The sequence below is a fragment of the Mustela putorius genome, unplaced genomic scaffold, assembly GCF_011764305.1.
Source record: "Mustela putorius furo isolate JIRA1106 unplaced genomic scaffold, ASM1176430v1.1 tig00000224_pilon_pilon_pilon, whole genome shotgun sequence".
NCBI classification, from domain to species: Eukaryota; Metazoa; Chordata; class Mammalia; order Carnivora; family Mustelidae; genus Mustela; species Mustela putorius.
In genome coordinates this window covers 31,278,483-31,294,444 of record NW_025421321.1, presented here as the reverse complement: position 1 = coordinate 31,294,444, position 15,962 = coordinate 31,278,483, and the positions used below count along the sequence as shown (strand labels likewise).

The 15,962-nt window shown below is 41.9% G+C and overlaps 1 long non-coding RNA gene across 1 annotated transcript in view; it reads right to left on the bottom strand.

Annotated features, from left to right (window-relative positions):
• LOC123391376 overlaps positions 1 to 15,962 on the bottom strand; it is an 89,465-nt gene that overhangs the window by 27,573 nt on the left and 45,930 nt on the right. The gene's annotated exons all lie outside the window — the stretch shown is intronic.

Here is a 15,962-nt window from a genome sequence, read left to right as displayed (position 1 = left end):
AAAGCACTCTCCACCATGCACAATATCAGTTGTCCTGAGAGGGTTTTGATATGGGTTGAAAATATTGTTTTGTCTTAAATCTTGGAAAAAATTCTAGTCGCATGGAATTTTTTTCTCCAGAATTAATCATGGGTAGCATACTCTTTATCCTTGTTCTTTGACAAAGCAGAAAACAAAATAGCCATTGAAGGCGCCCTTTGTTTTCACCCAGGGACTAATGACGTTGTGCACCCCTCCCACCTAGCAGCCCTCGGGTACTGGTCTCTCTGAAGAGTGCTGAGTGCCCAGGGTGCTGACTAAGCCCATCCCAACCCCAAGTTTTGCCAAGGAGACAATTTCTCTGACTGTTTGTTCTTGAGCTTGGTCGTATCAAATATTCTCAACAAGTTCTTCCAATTTCTGTTTTTAAAATAAAAATCAAAAGACCAGCACATTCCTTTTATGTTTGTGCAAATGAAGCAGAGGCAAGAAGCTGCTGAAACTCCAGCTAAAGACTTCTGATATGTAACTTGAGAGACTGCCTACTGAAGTCCTGAAATATAAACTATTTTTAAACTCTTTTTATGATATATTTATATGATCTATTATAGTATAAATATATTTACCTATACAGGACAAGATTATATTTTTGGTACTTCTATAGACTGTGGAATCAATATTCTAAGAACGAGTCTTAGCTCCAGTAATAATGACTCAGGCATAACTGGGGGTCTTTAAAATACAACCTTCTCTTGCTACATCATGCTTTGTTTTAAAGCGGGAGGTGGGGGCATCATTAGTACCCTGAGTGTTCACTGGAGACAGTGCTAATCACCATGAACTCATTCCGGGCAAGCCAGCGTCAGCTGAGGGACATGCTGACACGTTATCACGCACACTCTATGGCTCTTATTTTCGGCATTGATTCATGTTTGACTTGGATCTAATCAGGCATGTCTCATAACAGAAAACACTCCTTTTCTCCAAAGATGTTCAGGAGCTGGACTGTGTCCTGCTGCAAGGCACAGATATAGGATATCCACGTAAGGTCCTCAGCCTGCCTCAGAACATGCCTTGGATGTAGTATGTATGTTCCCAACTAGAAAACAAACACAACCTCTATTCCATTCCTCCCTCGCTAAGATTGCCTCCCTCCAGCCCCCACCAGGGTCCCTGCTTCTCCTGCAAGGGAGTCACTATAGAAATCTGAACCAATATTATTAGTATAAGAATTTAGCGACATTATTGATTAAATTGGCTTGTCTGGGAGCATGCTATCAATCTAATTGCCATAATGACTCATAATCATAATATTATTAATGACTAATAACTAATAATTATAATTCTCCTCTGCCTCCTCCTCATTGACCTCAAAGACTCTTTGGGGAATTTTGTGTCAGGTTCCAAACTTTTGTACACTGCAGCCCACAGGCTGGACAATGAAAGAAATTAAGGAGAGTGCAAAAACAGACAGGGGGCCAGGGTGCTGGGTTTGGCCATGCAGATCAGGTCCTGTAGCTCAGGGCCAGGCCAGGAGGGTGAGTGGAGTCCGAGATCTACTCTGCACTCTGCTGTCCAGGCTGAACATCTTGGCTGGTGGCAACATCTGCAGAGAAGATGGGATATCTTTTCTCATTTTCACAGAAGCAATGGGCTGATCATGGCCCTGAGCTGAAAACAGGCCTATTGCTGATCACCAGAGTCAGTAACAGCAGGCACAGGAGATGCTACACCTTTTTTGGAGACGTTCCAAAACCAACATTTGGGAGTGTCAAGGCCAAGTTGAAGAATAAGCATTTGGGGGAATGGCGGGGAGGAGATCCACAGTCAAGCGTTGAGGTTCAGGACTATGATACCAGCCGAGGGGCTCCTTTCTTGCTGCTCTCAGGCAGTTTTCATCACATTGCCCTTCCCTCTGGTGTCATCAAGGTACTCTTTGGCTTGTCCCATTAATATTTTACCTAATAAGTTTAGAAATTAGCTTTTGATCAAACGCTGAGTCCTACCTGCATTGAAGGAGCACTCAGAATTTCCTCTTTATCTCCATTTATCTCTTTAATTCTCTCATCTTTAATGACCGGAGTAAAATTTGGTCCTTTAACAAGTCATCCCATTTGGGATGACTTTAAGCAAAGCTTGTTAGAAAGTGAGCTTAAAGGGATGCCTGGGTGGCTCAGTTGGTTAAGCGGCTGCCTTCAGCTCAGGTCATGATCCCAGCCGCGTGGGATCGAGTCCCACATCGGGCTCCTTGCTTTGGCAAGGAGCCTGTTCCTCCCTCTGCCTCTGCCTGCCACTCTGTCTGCCCGCGCTCACTTGCTCTCCTGACAAAAAAATAAATAAAATCTTAGGAAAAAAAAAAAAAGAAAGTGAGCTAAAGTGTGGCTTGTTGGTTTGGAGCCTGGGAAGGACGATACAGCTGCCACAGTGAGACAAGCCAGCTTTGTCTGGGCTGAACCACGGCAGTGTCTCCTGCTCTTCCTTGCGTTTTGTTGAGCACTTCATCTTTATCTAATCTTTCACAAAGCAGAGTCTGTCGGGCAGTCTGTGGGGAGCCTAGTGAATCAGCCTCTCCTTCTGGAATGTGGCAGCCGTGAACCATGCCTAAATATTTATTTCAAATATCATCTCCCCTGTCGTCCTCCGCATCCAAAAATTTTTCCAGTTTAAAATATCTATGGCCTATAATAACAGGGCTTTTGCAAGGAGAAGCCCTGTGAATGGACTGGAGCATCTGAGCCACTGCCAAGCCGGCAGGAACTGTGCAGCTGACCCTCCCAGGGACGGCACAGAGAAGGCAGAGGACCTGGCTTTGAGCAGGCTTCCCACATAAGATTGTGCATATTGCTGGGAGGTCCGTGGTGCCAGGGATCGCTTGTGAACCGAGCTATGGCAGGCAGAATGGACTAGGTTGTTTACAAATGGTCCCAAAGTCTCAGGGGCTCAGCATACCCAAAGCTGACTGTTTGTTCATGCTAAATGTCCAGCACAGGGAGGCAGGGGGATCCAAGCTGAGCAATTCCATCTCAGCATATGTTTTTATAATTTCCTCAGCAGGGAGAAGAAAATGCAGTGACTCATGCACTGGTTCTTAAAGCCTCTGACTGCGAGTGACACATGTCATTTCTGTTTCTACTTCATTGGTTCAATAAGTCATATGTCCATGTTTAATTTATAAAAAAAGGAAAGGAAGTGCACTCTTACCACATATCCTGAAAAGAGATGGAAATATTTGAAACAAGCCCTATGACTACAAAGGGGAGTCCAGTTGGAAGGACTCCAGGGCTACCTTTGTGTTCTAGGAGCTCTTAACTAGATCAGGAAGAACTATTTCCATATTTCTATGTCTGATAGCTGCTCTTACAACTCAGGTGTCTTATTTTCAGAGGTAGGTCTTACAGGCAATTATCTAGCAAGAAAAGCACTAAGTCCTAGTTCTTCCAAGTAGGTTCACTATATTTTTATCATTAATATAAAGAATTACATAAAATTCCACAGATATTGAGACCTAGCTTAAGGGAGTGGCTAATCCTCAGAGGCTTCAGAAATAAAACATGTCTCCAGGTAGTGGACATTGATTTCCAGAAGAACCTACTCTTGTTGAGTATTGTCCTTCCTTTCTACATTTGAGTCATACACAGTACAAGTGGCAGGAATCTGGCAATCATTTTATTCAACATGAACCACTCTCACAGAGTGGTTCTGGCCCAAGCTGGGCCAGAGTTCTTCTCTAGGAATGTGGAGTTTGGACTAACAGAAGCTATGAGGAAGCAGGGTTTTGACTAACTGGTCTCAAACTATCCATCCCCTTCTCCATTTCCTGGTTTCCCTTGTAGTTAGAAAGGAGCCAGGTGACTAAGTTTGGCCAACGGAAGATGGACAGAAGTGACAAGCCACATTTAGGGTTGGCTGTTGAAAATACCCCTCATATCCCTCCACTTTCTTTTCCCCACCACAGTGACCTTGCAGGTCACATGATTAGACAGCATAGTTATAAGATGGAGAGGGCTATCCATCGCATAGAAAATTGTGACATGAATAAGCAAAAAAATTATGGATTAGGATGTGTTTTTTCCTTCAACATATCCTCAACTATCCTGACTATCATAGACCCAACAGAGGAGAGGCTTTGTTCTGCCAAGTATCTAAGAAAAGCTGATCCACAAAGGGAGAAAAATGATATACATGTCAGAGTAGAGAAAGAGAATCCCTGGGTCCTAACTCCTGGCTTTAATCCCTTCTTAAGGGTAAATCACATTTCTGTCCTTGGCTTTTGTAATGCCCTTGTATCTTTATTATAGTAAATGTCCTGTTTTTTAATAAGTTTGTTTCAGAATTTCTGTCCTTTGCAACCAAAAAAGTTATAACCTTCTAATCTTTAAAGCTGTTAATACCTCTCATATCTCAGTGTTCAGCATGAGAGTACTCATTATACCATGAAAACAACTAACAAATTATTAGGTATGATGCTGATTTAGATTTTTAATTCCTTCCCACCAGAAATGCCAAGAACTACAGCAAAATCTTATCCAGATGTAATTCCATAGTACAGTCAGCGCTTATAACACAATTCCAGAATTATTGATCTTGCTTACTTAACTAAAATTCAAATAAAGGTGGATAATCTTTTCAGTTTTATTGGTTACAAATGACCAGCTGACAAGTTACTCAACTTCTGCAATTGTAGTAAAATTCTAGAGCTACCAAGAAAGGGTTGCTTTTTCAAGAACAGCTAAGGAATTGATTGGCTCTTCAGAACCTGTGCCAACTTACTTTCTGCAGGCAGGCTAAATAGTGGATACCTTTTATAGAAGGAAAACCATCATCCTATGAAGAAAAACTCTCTGCCATGAACAAGCTGAATGCAATCACAGAAACTGCAGACAAAAGAGCTTTTGATGACAGATATTACTGAAGCCTGGTGCCTTCAAAGGCATTCCAGGAAAAGTGAAGGAATAATTGTGACAAATAATAACTCATGCTTCTTCCAGGATGTTACTCATTGGGCCAATGGATCACTTGAGAAATATATCAGTGAGTCAGTTCATACTCAATGTGGCAAAAAGATTCCAGGTCCCTAAGCTCTTTGCATTGAACAAATGGATACATTAACCAAATAGATACATTCTCTGGGACAAGTGAAGGCATGAGAACTTTGATAATAAGCAGTTTGCTCCTTTAGTATCCCCATCCACCACCCCATGCCATATATCTGAGCAAAATGAAATTATCAAGGATAATAAAGAAAATCTTGAGTACATCTTTCAAAAAGATAAAGTGCCTAAGGGAAAGAGAAAGGCAGAAACACCAGTAGAAAGTCTAATAATTCACCAAACATTTAAAACATGAACTTATAGGTATTGCAACTTATATATCATATATCAAAGGCCAGTTAAAATAATAATGGTTACAAACAAAAAGGAGGTTGGAACATATGGTCTAACGTCTTTTATTTGAAATTCCATGATGAAAGGACTATGTGGATTTTTGTAGGTCAAGGGCCAAATGTGGCCACTGATTAAATTCATCCTATGATAATGGCACTGACATTCGATTTTTGTTTTTTTTTTTTTTACTGTGTCATGCATTCATATGAGTTTATTAAAATATACAGTTTAAAGGAAAATGAAACCCAATACTCATGTACTTACTGTCCAGGCTAGTCTAAGAATAAAATATTAACAACACTTCATAGCCCCCTGAGCCTATGACCGTTGCATCTTTCTCTACTTACTCCCCATGAATGGCCACCTAAAGGTTGCTACCAGTTCACACTTAGATATAATATATTTTAATTATATATATGTAATATAAATAATATATAATTTCCCCCGCTTTCTTTATGGCTTTACCACCTATGACTCTATGCCCATACAACATATTGTTTAGTTTTGAAAATTTAATACTTGCATAAAAAAAGATCAGAGTTAAGCTATTACTTGAAAATTCAGGGATAAATGCAACATTATCCCTTAGTGTCAATGCCCTTGAGAGTTTGCAAGAACCTTCTTCTGGGGAAGTCAGTGAGCAAGGCTGGAAGCTAGTCCTTGCAGACACAAGGCTCTGCACAGTCAGGGCATGTTGCAAGGCCTTCAGGTGAGCCTGATACTGACATCAGGCAGAAATATGTGAGAGGGAATGGGATGTTCTCTATTTTCTACCTTACCTCCAGCTCTCAGGAGGCTAAACAGAAAGTTTGGTGATATGAAATGAGTATCCTTAGGTGATCCAGATAGCAAGGCATGGAAAAGAGAGCAGGAACTTTATCAACAAATGGTCATAACACAGATTAGAATCTAAGCAATGTTCATTCAAGCATTCTGTCTTGAGGTTGGAGAAGAGGGTAAAATAACAGCAGAAACTTGACTGTCTCTAGAGTCTCATGTTTATCTCTGGGTTAGTTGTCCTCTTTATCTATTGATAGCTGTCCTAGAATCTCCATTCACTCTCTTCATGAGAATCTCCTTTGCCTTCCTCCTGAGTAGGATCACCCGTTTCATGTATTCTGGACTGGAACACATAATTTGTGGGGTCCAGTGAAAAGTGAAAATGCAAAGTCCCTTGTTAAAAAATTATTGAGAATTTCAAGATAGTGACAGCAGAACACCAAAAAAGTTTGGGATCCTTCTATGTGTGGGACCTATGCAACAGCATAGGCTGATGCCAGCAATACCAGCCCTGCATATATGCTATGTTTTCTTCTTTCCCAATTTTTTCTCTTATTCTAAGACAGCACATTCCCTGATAGTCTTTTTGTATGAATGTATGGGAAATAAGCTTTTGAGACCCGCATGTCTGAAAATGTCTTTTCTCTCTCTTCATACTTGAATGTAAGCCACTTTATTATACAACACTGTATTCTCAATGTTGCTCCCTGGAGTTGTGTAATACAGTAGACCTGCTTGATTGATGGCTTGGCTGGGTATAAAATTCTAGATTGGAAACAATTTTTCTTCAGAACTTTTAAAGATATTTCTCCTTTGTCTTATTTATAGTGTCACTGTGGAGAGGTCTGAAGTTATTTGGGTTCTTAATTCCCTTTATGTGACCTGCCTATTCTCTCTAGAAGTTTATATAAATTCTCTGTGCCCCAGAGTTCTGAAATATTACAATGTGCCATTGTGAGGGCCTGTTTTCATTCACTGTGCTTGGGCCCTCTTGATCTGACAACTCAGGTTCTTCAGTTGGGAGAAATTTTCTTAAATTATTTTATTGGTGTTTTTCTCTGCTCCATTTATGTTGTTCTTTCTTTCTGGAGCTTTTATTATTTGGATGATGAGCCTTCTAGAACAGAACTCTCTCTCACTCCTTTACTCTTTCCTCTTTGTTTACTCTGTTCTACTCTCTGAGAAAATTTTTACTCTTACATTCTGGCTATTCTGCTTTTTTATTTCATGATTATAGCTTTCATTTCTAAGAACTCTTTTTATTCTCTAAATGTGCCTCTTTTGGGGGATCTGGGTGGCTCAGTTGGTTAGGCATCTGGCTTTGCTTGGGTCATGATCCAGGAGTCCTAGGATGGGCTCTCTGCTTGGCAGGTAGCCTGTTTCTCTCTCTCCCTCTGCCCCTCCCCCTGCTTGTACTTGCTCTATCAAATAAATAAATAAATAAATAAGCTCTTTTTAAAAATGTTCCTCTCTTATAATGTCCTATTATTATTTCATATATGTGGTGTTCTCTTATCTGAAGATATAGGAATTCTTTGTTTGTTTTGTTGTCCCCTCCCAGCATAATCACTGTTGCTCCATGTTGCCTTTTCTTTTTCCTTTTTTGTGTTTATTTGGATCACTATCTTTTTTGTTGGGGACTGTCCTCGGATATCTGATAATACTTATTCTTCAGCTCTTAATAAATAATGGGGAACTAAAAAACTGAACAAGTGGATAGGTTTACTGACTTTGAACTCTATTCTAAGGTGACCTGAGTGGGCTCTTTCAGTATTCAACACTGAAGTCAGTATTTTTACATTTTCTTCTTGTTCTGGTCAGATTCCCAGAAAAGAATATTCCTGTCTCCTCCCCGGTGAAGGAGAGTCTGGCTGAGATACAAGTGAGCAAAGAAGTCTGGAGAGTCAGAATATATGAGCTCATTTTCCCCTCAATAAGAAGTCTTGCTCTCAACTGCGCTTGGCATCCCTCAGTCTCAGACCATCTATACTCCTCTCTACAGAGACAAAACCTCCAGATTATCAGCATGGGCGAAGGACAGTCATCTGGTATCATAAAGAGGGAAAAGGCAGTTAGGAATGCAATTGCTTCTCAAGTAGCTTTTTCTTCCTTATTTGAGGTCTACCCTTTATCCCAGTCCTAGGCATACCTGATGCTGCAAATTCCTGGGCCTCCCGAAGATTCTACAGTTCGAAGCCAACTTTCTTGGAGATGTTGTTAAATCAGTTACTACTTGTTCATATACTTTCCAGCTTCCAAAATTTTGTTGCTCTTACCATCTCTCTTATTTTCCCTGTACTTGTACGTTTATATCTTTGGTAAAGAATCTCTTCAATGTGGTGCACCTGGGTGGCTCAGTGGGTTAAAGCCTCTGCCTTCGGCTCAGGTCATGATCTCAGGGTTCTGGGATTGAGCCCCGCATCGGGCTCTCCACTCAGCAGGGAGCCTGCTTCCTCCTCTCTCTCTCTGCCTGCTTGTGATCTCTGACTGTCAAATAAGTAAATAAAATCTTAAAAAAAAAAAAAAAGAATCTCTTCAATGTAAGCTATAGGATGCTGTAGGAGGAAACTTCAAATGAATTTAGATGCATGGATTCAATTCACCATTTACACTCAGAACACCACCTTCTTTTTCTTTTTCTTTTTCTTTTTTCAAGTTTGTTTATTTGTTTTAAAGTAAGCTCTGAGGCCCAACACGGGGCTTGAACTCATAACCCTGGGATCAAGTGTCACATGCTCTGCCAACTGAGCCAGCCAGGCACCTGCCATGATCCCACTTTCTTTGAACAGCCTTTTCAGAACTTACTGTACTTTGTTTTTACTTATTCAAATGTATTGATGATGGAGCTGGGACATCAGCACGGCAATGACAGCTAAGCTTTAAATCCCAGGCATGGCTTTGGCTAGTGGCCAAATGCAGGAAACACTGACAGGATTACCTGCCCAGCACCCCCCCCCCCCCCCCCCCCCACCCCCCCCCCCCCCCCCCCCCCCCCCCCCCCCGCACATCCCCAGCTTAGCCACTCAGGAGCCAACATGTTCCTACATAATCTCACATGCAGGTTAGAGTTGATTGGCTTAGGGAAATCCAACCTAAGTTAGACCAATAACTCACTTCTCTGAGATTCTTGGCTATCAGATAGAGAAAACATCCTTTGTGGAAAACTCTAAAATGTAAGTTCCTCCCCTCCTGCAACCTAAATTTTGTTGCTGGGTCAAACTTACCTGCACCAGTCTTTTTTCAAGATGTATGATCTCCTAGAGAGGCAAATTGCTTTGCCTTTCACCACTGCAATCCAAAGCCCCTTCCTCCTGCCCACCTGAAGTCCCACACCTCCAGCATGGACCTGGAGCATGAACAGAGGGAACTCCAGAAGAGCCCAGACTACTGGGGGACAATTGGGAGTTCAGAGCTCTCATCGCCTATAATGCTGATGATTTAGGAGACAGTACACCTTTTTTATCCCCCTCAAGGGAAGTGGAGTTTAAAATTGTTTTAGTATTAAAATGCAAATTTCACTAGAAATTAAAATTTTTCTCTCAGGAAACTCAGTGCAATAAAAAAGATAGTGACTTTGGATCCAAAAAGTTTTGAGATCTATGTTCTAATGCTGTGACTTTGGGCACGTTATTTGATCTCTTTTCCCTCAGTTTCTTCCTATGTGAAATGGGATTGAAAGCACAGGGATTTAAAAGGACACAGTTTAAAAGGTGCCTGGCACGTGGTTAAGTTCTGTAAATGTACAGTCTTCCCCATTTTCCTCATCTGTTAGCAAGAGCACTAAGATAATGGGAGCTCCTTCTGTTTGGCAAATACTCCCAAGAGTGTTAAAGGAGGACACAGCAGCAAAGGCAAAATGATCTACCTGAGGCTTGGGGGACCTGTGAAAAGGCTAATCCTTATAGATATTTCAAAACGGGGCACCAGGCTGGCTCAGCCAATAGAGCACACGACCCTTGATCTCAGAGTTGTAAATTCGAGCCTCACATTGGGTGTAGAGATTACTTAAAAATAAAATCTTAAAACAAACAAACAAAAAAGGAACTGAAAACCCCCTGTATTTGTCAGGCATGGTGGAGGGATGTTTAACTTGGACATTTTTTTTTTAACCTGTTTGTTTATTTTAGCCATGAAGTCCTTGATCCAAATGCATACGAAATATAACAAACACATGATACCAATATTATTCTGGTAACATTTTTTGATCCCCTTGACACTTTTCCCAGAAAAACACGCGTGTGTATTTGTACTCATACAACTACACTCTGCAGGTGTTTGCCTATCTCCTAAGCCAAGAACATCCCATGAATAAGAGACACTTTGCACGGCAGTCCTCCTTGACACCCCCATACCACCTGCTGCCCAGCAAGGAGACTGGCAAGCCCCCCTGGACACCTGGGGGTGAAGCTGTGGTGGGGATGGAGCTGGGAGTGGGAATGCAGGTCAGTGCAACCTCCAGCTGCTCCCATATCCTCACAGAGCATGTAGTACTGGGGTGAGTCGCCCAGGCCAAGCTGTGCTAGGGACACAGGGTGTGGGCAGTGCCCCAGAGCATGGAGGCTCCCACCGCTAGTGTCCTGGACAAAGAGGAGGGGAGAGGAGAGAGAGCAGGAGGAAAAGTAGACAGAACACCACTTTCAGAACTGCCAGAAGATAGCAACCTTGCCTCCCCACCTCAGGGACAAGATTTTTCACCGGAACCTGAATGATTTCCTCCCTCCTCTGGGAGAAGTGTCCTGCCAGGTCTGCTGAGGGGCCTCTAGGGCTGGCAGGGATAGGAAAAGAGCTGAGAACCCCCATATTTGTCAGGCATAGTGGAAGGAGTTTTAACATGGACTTTAAACTGCCAAGTCCTGATCCCAGTGTATTTGAAATAGAACCTAACACGTAACAGCAGTATTAGGTAACGGTTTTTGGAGTCACTGATTTCTTTGACACCTGCTCCATGGTCCATGCCCACCATGGAGATAGTGGACCTTGAGCGGTGGGTGGAACCAGCCTCACCAAGCGCTGGAATAACACCCAAAGACTGCCAGGGTGCAGCAGGGCTGGGTGGATTTGGTGGCCCAGGCCAGCAACTTTGAAGCCTTTGGGGGTATGTTTGAGGTCCAGACTCCTGTCAGAGTCAGGGCTGACCTAGCCTCCTGGGGGTGAGAGCAAGGAGGGGCATGCTCCACTATATAGGGGGTGTGGGCTGGTGGCTGTCGTCCCTCTACATGACCCCCAGCCCTGGATCTAAAGGGAGAATGCAGACCAACTTTTAATTCTGCAAGCTATTCAGAGTACAAGGGCCTAAAACAGACACCTCAGGCTACCTGCACTAATAAGTAACAACTTCCTCCCTAAGTCTTTTGAGGGTAGAGAGTGGAATATTCAAAAGCAAGATAAAAGATAAAGGTTACACTGTGTTCTTAGAATTAACTTACTTATCCTCATTTTACCCTCACACCCACAGAAATGGGTGTTTTTACCTCTCCTCTCACAAAGGAAGAAACTGGCTCTGAGATGGCTCAAGGTCACATAGTTAATAAGTGACAGAATCAAGGTCTGAGCTAGGTCTGACCCGGGACTGGTAGCCTTTAGTACTGCACTCCCAGCTCCCAGGAGAGGCAGGTGGATCTTCATCAGGCTGAGTGAAAAGAAACTCGTCTCTCAGCAGATGAAGGTGCCACTGCCAAGGGATCTGGGAAAACCACTGCCTTCCCTTCGTTTCTAACCACAAGGATGTCTTTGCTCTGAACAGCTTATGAAACCCCCACCTTTATGAAATGGCTCGCTGAATTTAAGACTGCGGACTGTGAAACTTGACCTTTTTTTCCTTTTTTGAGTCTAACTGGACCTATGATATGCCTAACTGGCCCATGTTCAGACCGAGTGACCCAACCAGATAAACTGACACATGGTGCCCAGTTCCTTCCAATAAATGCATCCTTTCATGTTGGTATGGCCATTTAACCATCAACTGTCCAGCCGATAGAGATATAGGTACTCAGAGAATAGCTCTGCCTTTCCCCACACGCATCTACTTTCTTCTCTGCCCATTAATTTTTTCAAACATGGTTAAGATCCACTTACTCCTTTGCTTAAAAATCCCCCATGATCTCCCACCTGTCTACAAGGATAAATACAAGACTCATCACAAGAGGCTCCTTCCTGTCCTGGCAGCTCTTAAATTTGAAGACAAAGTGAAATTCCAAAGTTCAGCCAAGAATTCTCCAGGGCTGCAAGTATACTGAGTCGTGCCCTCAGATCCTACATGAGAATAATCAGAGTGTAAAGTGTAAGTAGTGAAGTGTAAGTAGTAAATAAAATCTTTCATTCAGTCCATACCAACCCTACAGAGTTTGGTACTCAGAGAAATGCGGGCTACTCAGAGCAAAGGGCTTAGAGTTTTCTTTTCTTATAACTTACTCCTATCTCTTCTGAAAAACAAGCCTGGGAAGGTTTAGAGAAAAGTTAGATAATTGGAAATAGAAAAAGCAGGATCAAAGGGAAACGGAAAAGCAAATATTCTAGGCCTTAATTTTTATGCTTCAGAATTGACACTGGATTTCCTGGTAGGCAGGGCAAAATGGGAAGCAGAGTATATTATTTGAATTTTATTGATAGAAAAAAGGAAACTTGCCATTTTTTGAAAAAAGCAAAACATTTTATATTACTGCTTTTATCTTTCTTCATTGCTTCTTTATTTATAAAATTAGTGCATGTCTCTTGTAAAAAACTCAAGTAACACAAATGTCTCCACAATAAAAACTATATGGCCCCTTATGCCTATCTCCAATCTCCTTCTCCAGAAGTAAACCTTAAGCCCTGAGACCACCCATTTATTTCTAGAGGCTTTTTTTGTTTTGATTTTAGGGTTTGAGGGTTTTGGGTGGGTGCATTTTGTGGGGTTTTGTTTTTTGCCATTAGAAGTATGTACACAGGGGTACCTGGGTGGCTCAGTCATTAAGGGTCTGCCTTCGACTCAGGTCATGATCCTGGGGTCCTGAGATCGAGCCCCACATCAGACTCCTTGCTTAGTGGGGAGCCTGCTTCTCCCTCTCCCTGCCTCTTCTCCTGCTTGTGCTCACTGTCCCTCTGTCAAATAAATAAAGAAAATCTTTTTTTTTTTCATTTATTTATGTTCAGCATTATTTTTTCACCACACCCAGTGCTCCATGCAATCCGTGCCCTCTATAATACCCACCACCTGGTACCCCGACCTCCCACCCCCACCCCGCCACTTCAAAGAAAACCTTAAAAAAAAAAAGAAAGAAAAGGAAGAAGAAGCACTTAACACAGCTTTCATAGAACGTAAATTGCTTGTTTGTTTTATATCTATATCTATATCTATATATAACTATATTCTTTTATAACTTGCATTTTAACATCACAGTGTACCAGGGCCATCCTTCTATATCAGTATCTGTATCTGTATCTATATCTGTCTATATCTTTCATTTTAATGACCACAATATTCCATTATATGGAGGTAGCATAATTTAACTATTCCCTTATTTAAGTTATTTCTGATTTTATAGTCTTATAATGGGCATCCATGTATGTACACTTTTGTACAGATATGAGTACTTCCATAGGAAATATTTCTGGAAGTGGAAGTGAGGGACCACATGTTTCACTCATAGATTTAAAATTTTGATGAATTCTCTTCAAAAAGACTGCACCAATTTATAGCCTCACCAGTAGGGTTCAAAAGTGCTCATTTCCCCATTTGCTTGCCAACACTAGATTTTATTGCCCTTTTTAATTTTCTGGCACAAACTGTTAAATGGAATTTCCTCTGGCAAGATCTGTATATTTTAAGCTAGAAAGGAGACCAATGAGACGGTCTCATTTCTCTTGTTCTGGGGCAGTGGTTTTCAGGCTGTGCTCTGCGGAGCACCAGGAATTCTTAGGGACTGCCGGGGTGTACAAAAGTACAAAACTTCCACCCTTTTAACCAGGGCAACTGAGGTTTTTATCTGTTTTACATTTTGCACTTGGGGTGAGATTTTATTTGAAGATAAGATTCTGTTGCTGTAAACAAGTTTGCAAACCATAGACCTGAGCTGTTTCTTCCTGAACCATTAGTAGCTTGAAGAGGAATTAAAAACATATTCCTTAAAGGCAAAAAAGAAGGGAGGTTAAACATTGAATATCTAGATGTAGCCAAAATATTCTCATTTGCACATTATGTGTGTGTGCACATGTGTCTGCTAATGGTCTTGTTTATGCTTGGCCTCACCCTATAATACCCAATTGCTATCTTGCAACCAATCCTATAACACCATTTCTTTCAAGATATGGATTAAAATTCCCTTTCTCTACCCATACCCCTCGCAAAACACACACTCACACAAGGCTTGTGTGGATCATGTCCCTTTGTGAAAACTAGATGTCAACTGAGGGTTCCTTTCCCCTACAACTTGGGTAAAATTCCATGATTCTCTGAGACTTCTGTGAGCTCCCTGGTGCCTTAGATTTTCATGGCCTCCTCTGCCTCCTACTTCTCTGGTGCTGTGTATGAAATCCATCATGTAAAACTTCAGGTCATTCTTTGATGGACACACACATGCGCACGTGTCAAACACACACACACACACACACACAGCAACAGAGTGCTACTCCACTGCACAAGGAATTTCCGAGAGGAGTTTAATTTACTATTGAAGGGAGTTGCAAGGATACAAAATTTCAAGATGCCATGGTGAGCATCTTGCGGCCTTTCATGGGCTAACACGAGCTCTTTTTGATCTCATTAGCTCCTCCTCCTGCTATTTCCATTCTTTATTTTTACCCACTACCCCCTGATTGAACCAAGAACTTCAAAATAGTTTCCCTTCTTAAGCGCGGCAATTCAACTCTTTCTAGCTTTTACTCTCCACCTCACATGGCCGACCTCTTCATAATGTTCATCTTTGCAAAGGGGCTTTCCATTTTGCATAATCAATCCTCTCTAGAAAGCAGTTTTCTTAAAAAAAAAAAAAAAAAAAATATATATATATATATATATATATATACACACACAGGAATATTGTTTTCCTTCTTCTATATCTGTGCTATTTCTTCCTTACTAAAACACTGTTATTGCATTTCTTTTGTCCTCTTATCATTTTATATATCTGGACTGTAAGGACCTATTTAACCAGAGGCTTCCAATAAGGTTAAACAGTCCCTGCTCCCCTTCCCCCAGGGGACTGACTTAAAAACAAGTCCTGGAAACCAGCGCCAGGTAACAAAGCCCAGATACAAGGGTGGGCCAGGCCAGATGGAGACACCCGAACAGTGGGAGGTTGCATACTGTCTCCCTAGCTACCAAGGAGTATGGGCCCTGCCCTTTGGGAGACTTTTGGGCGCCAATTCTAACCAAGGTGATAGGCTGGGTCAAATGTCTACTATAGGGTAAACTGTAATTCAGTTGGTCACCTAGCATCACTGTGCAGCTTTCTCTGTGTGTTACAATTTCACTGGCCACCTGTGCATGGCCAGGCCCAACTGCATGGCCTTTGCCCTTAAAAGCTAGCCTGTGAAACAGAGAAGGGTCGCCCTCTCTGTAAGAGGCATGGCCCTGGCCGGTCAGTTTAACTCTTGATGCTTGGCACAAAATAAAGCTTTGTTTGACCTTTGCTTTATATTAGTCTTGCTCCTTTAATCACGGACCCATTTTGCGGGGGGGGGGGGGGCATAACATGGACCTTCCAACCAAATGGTAAGTAGCCCAAGGACAAGGACTCTGCCTTTTCATAGCTTTTTAAGTGCCCAGTCTCTGGTTCATACCTCACAAATGCATAATGAATAAAGCAACACTAACGTACAATTAAAAGAAGAGTAAATGAT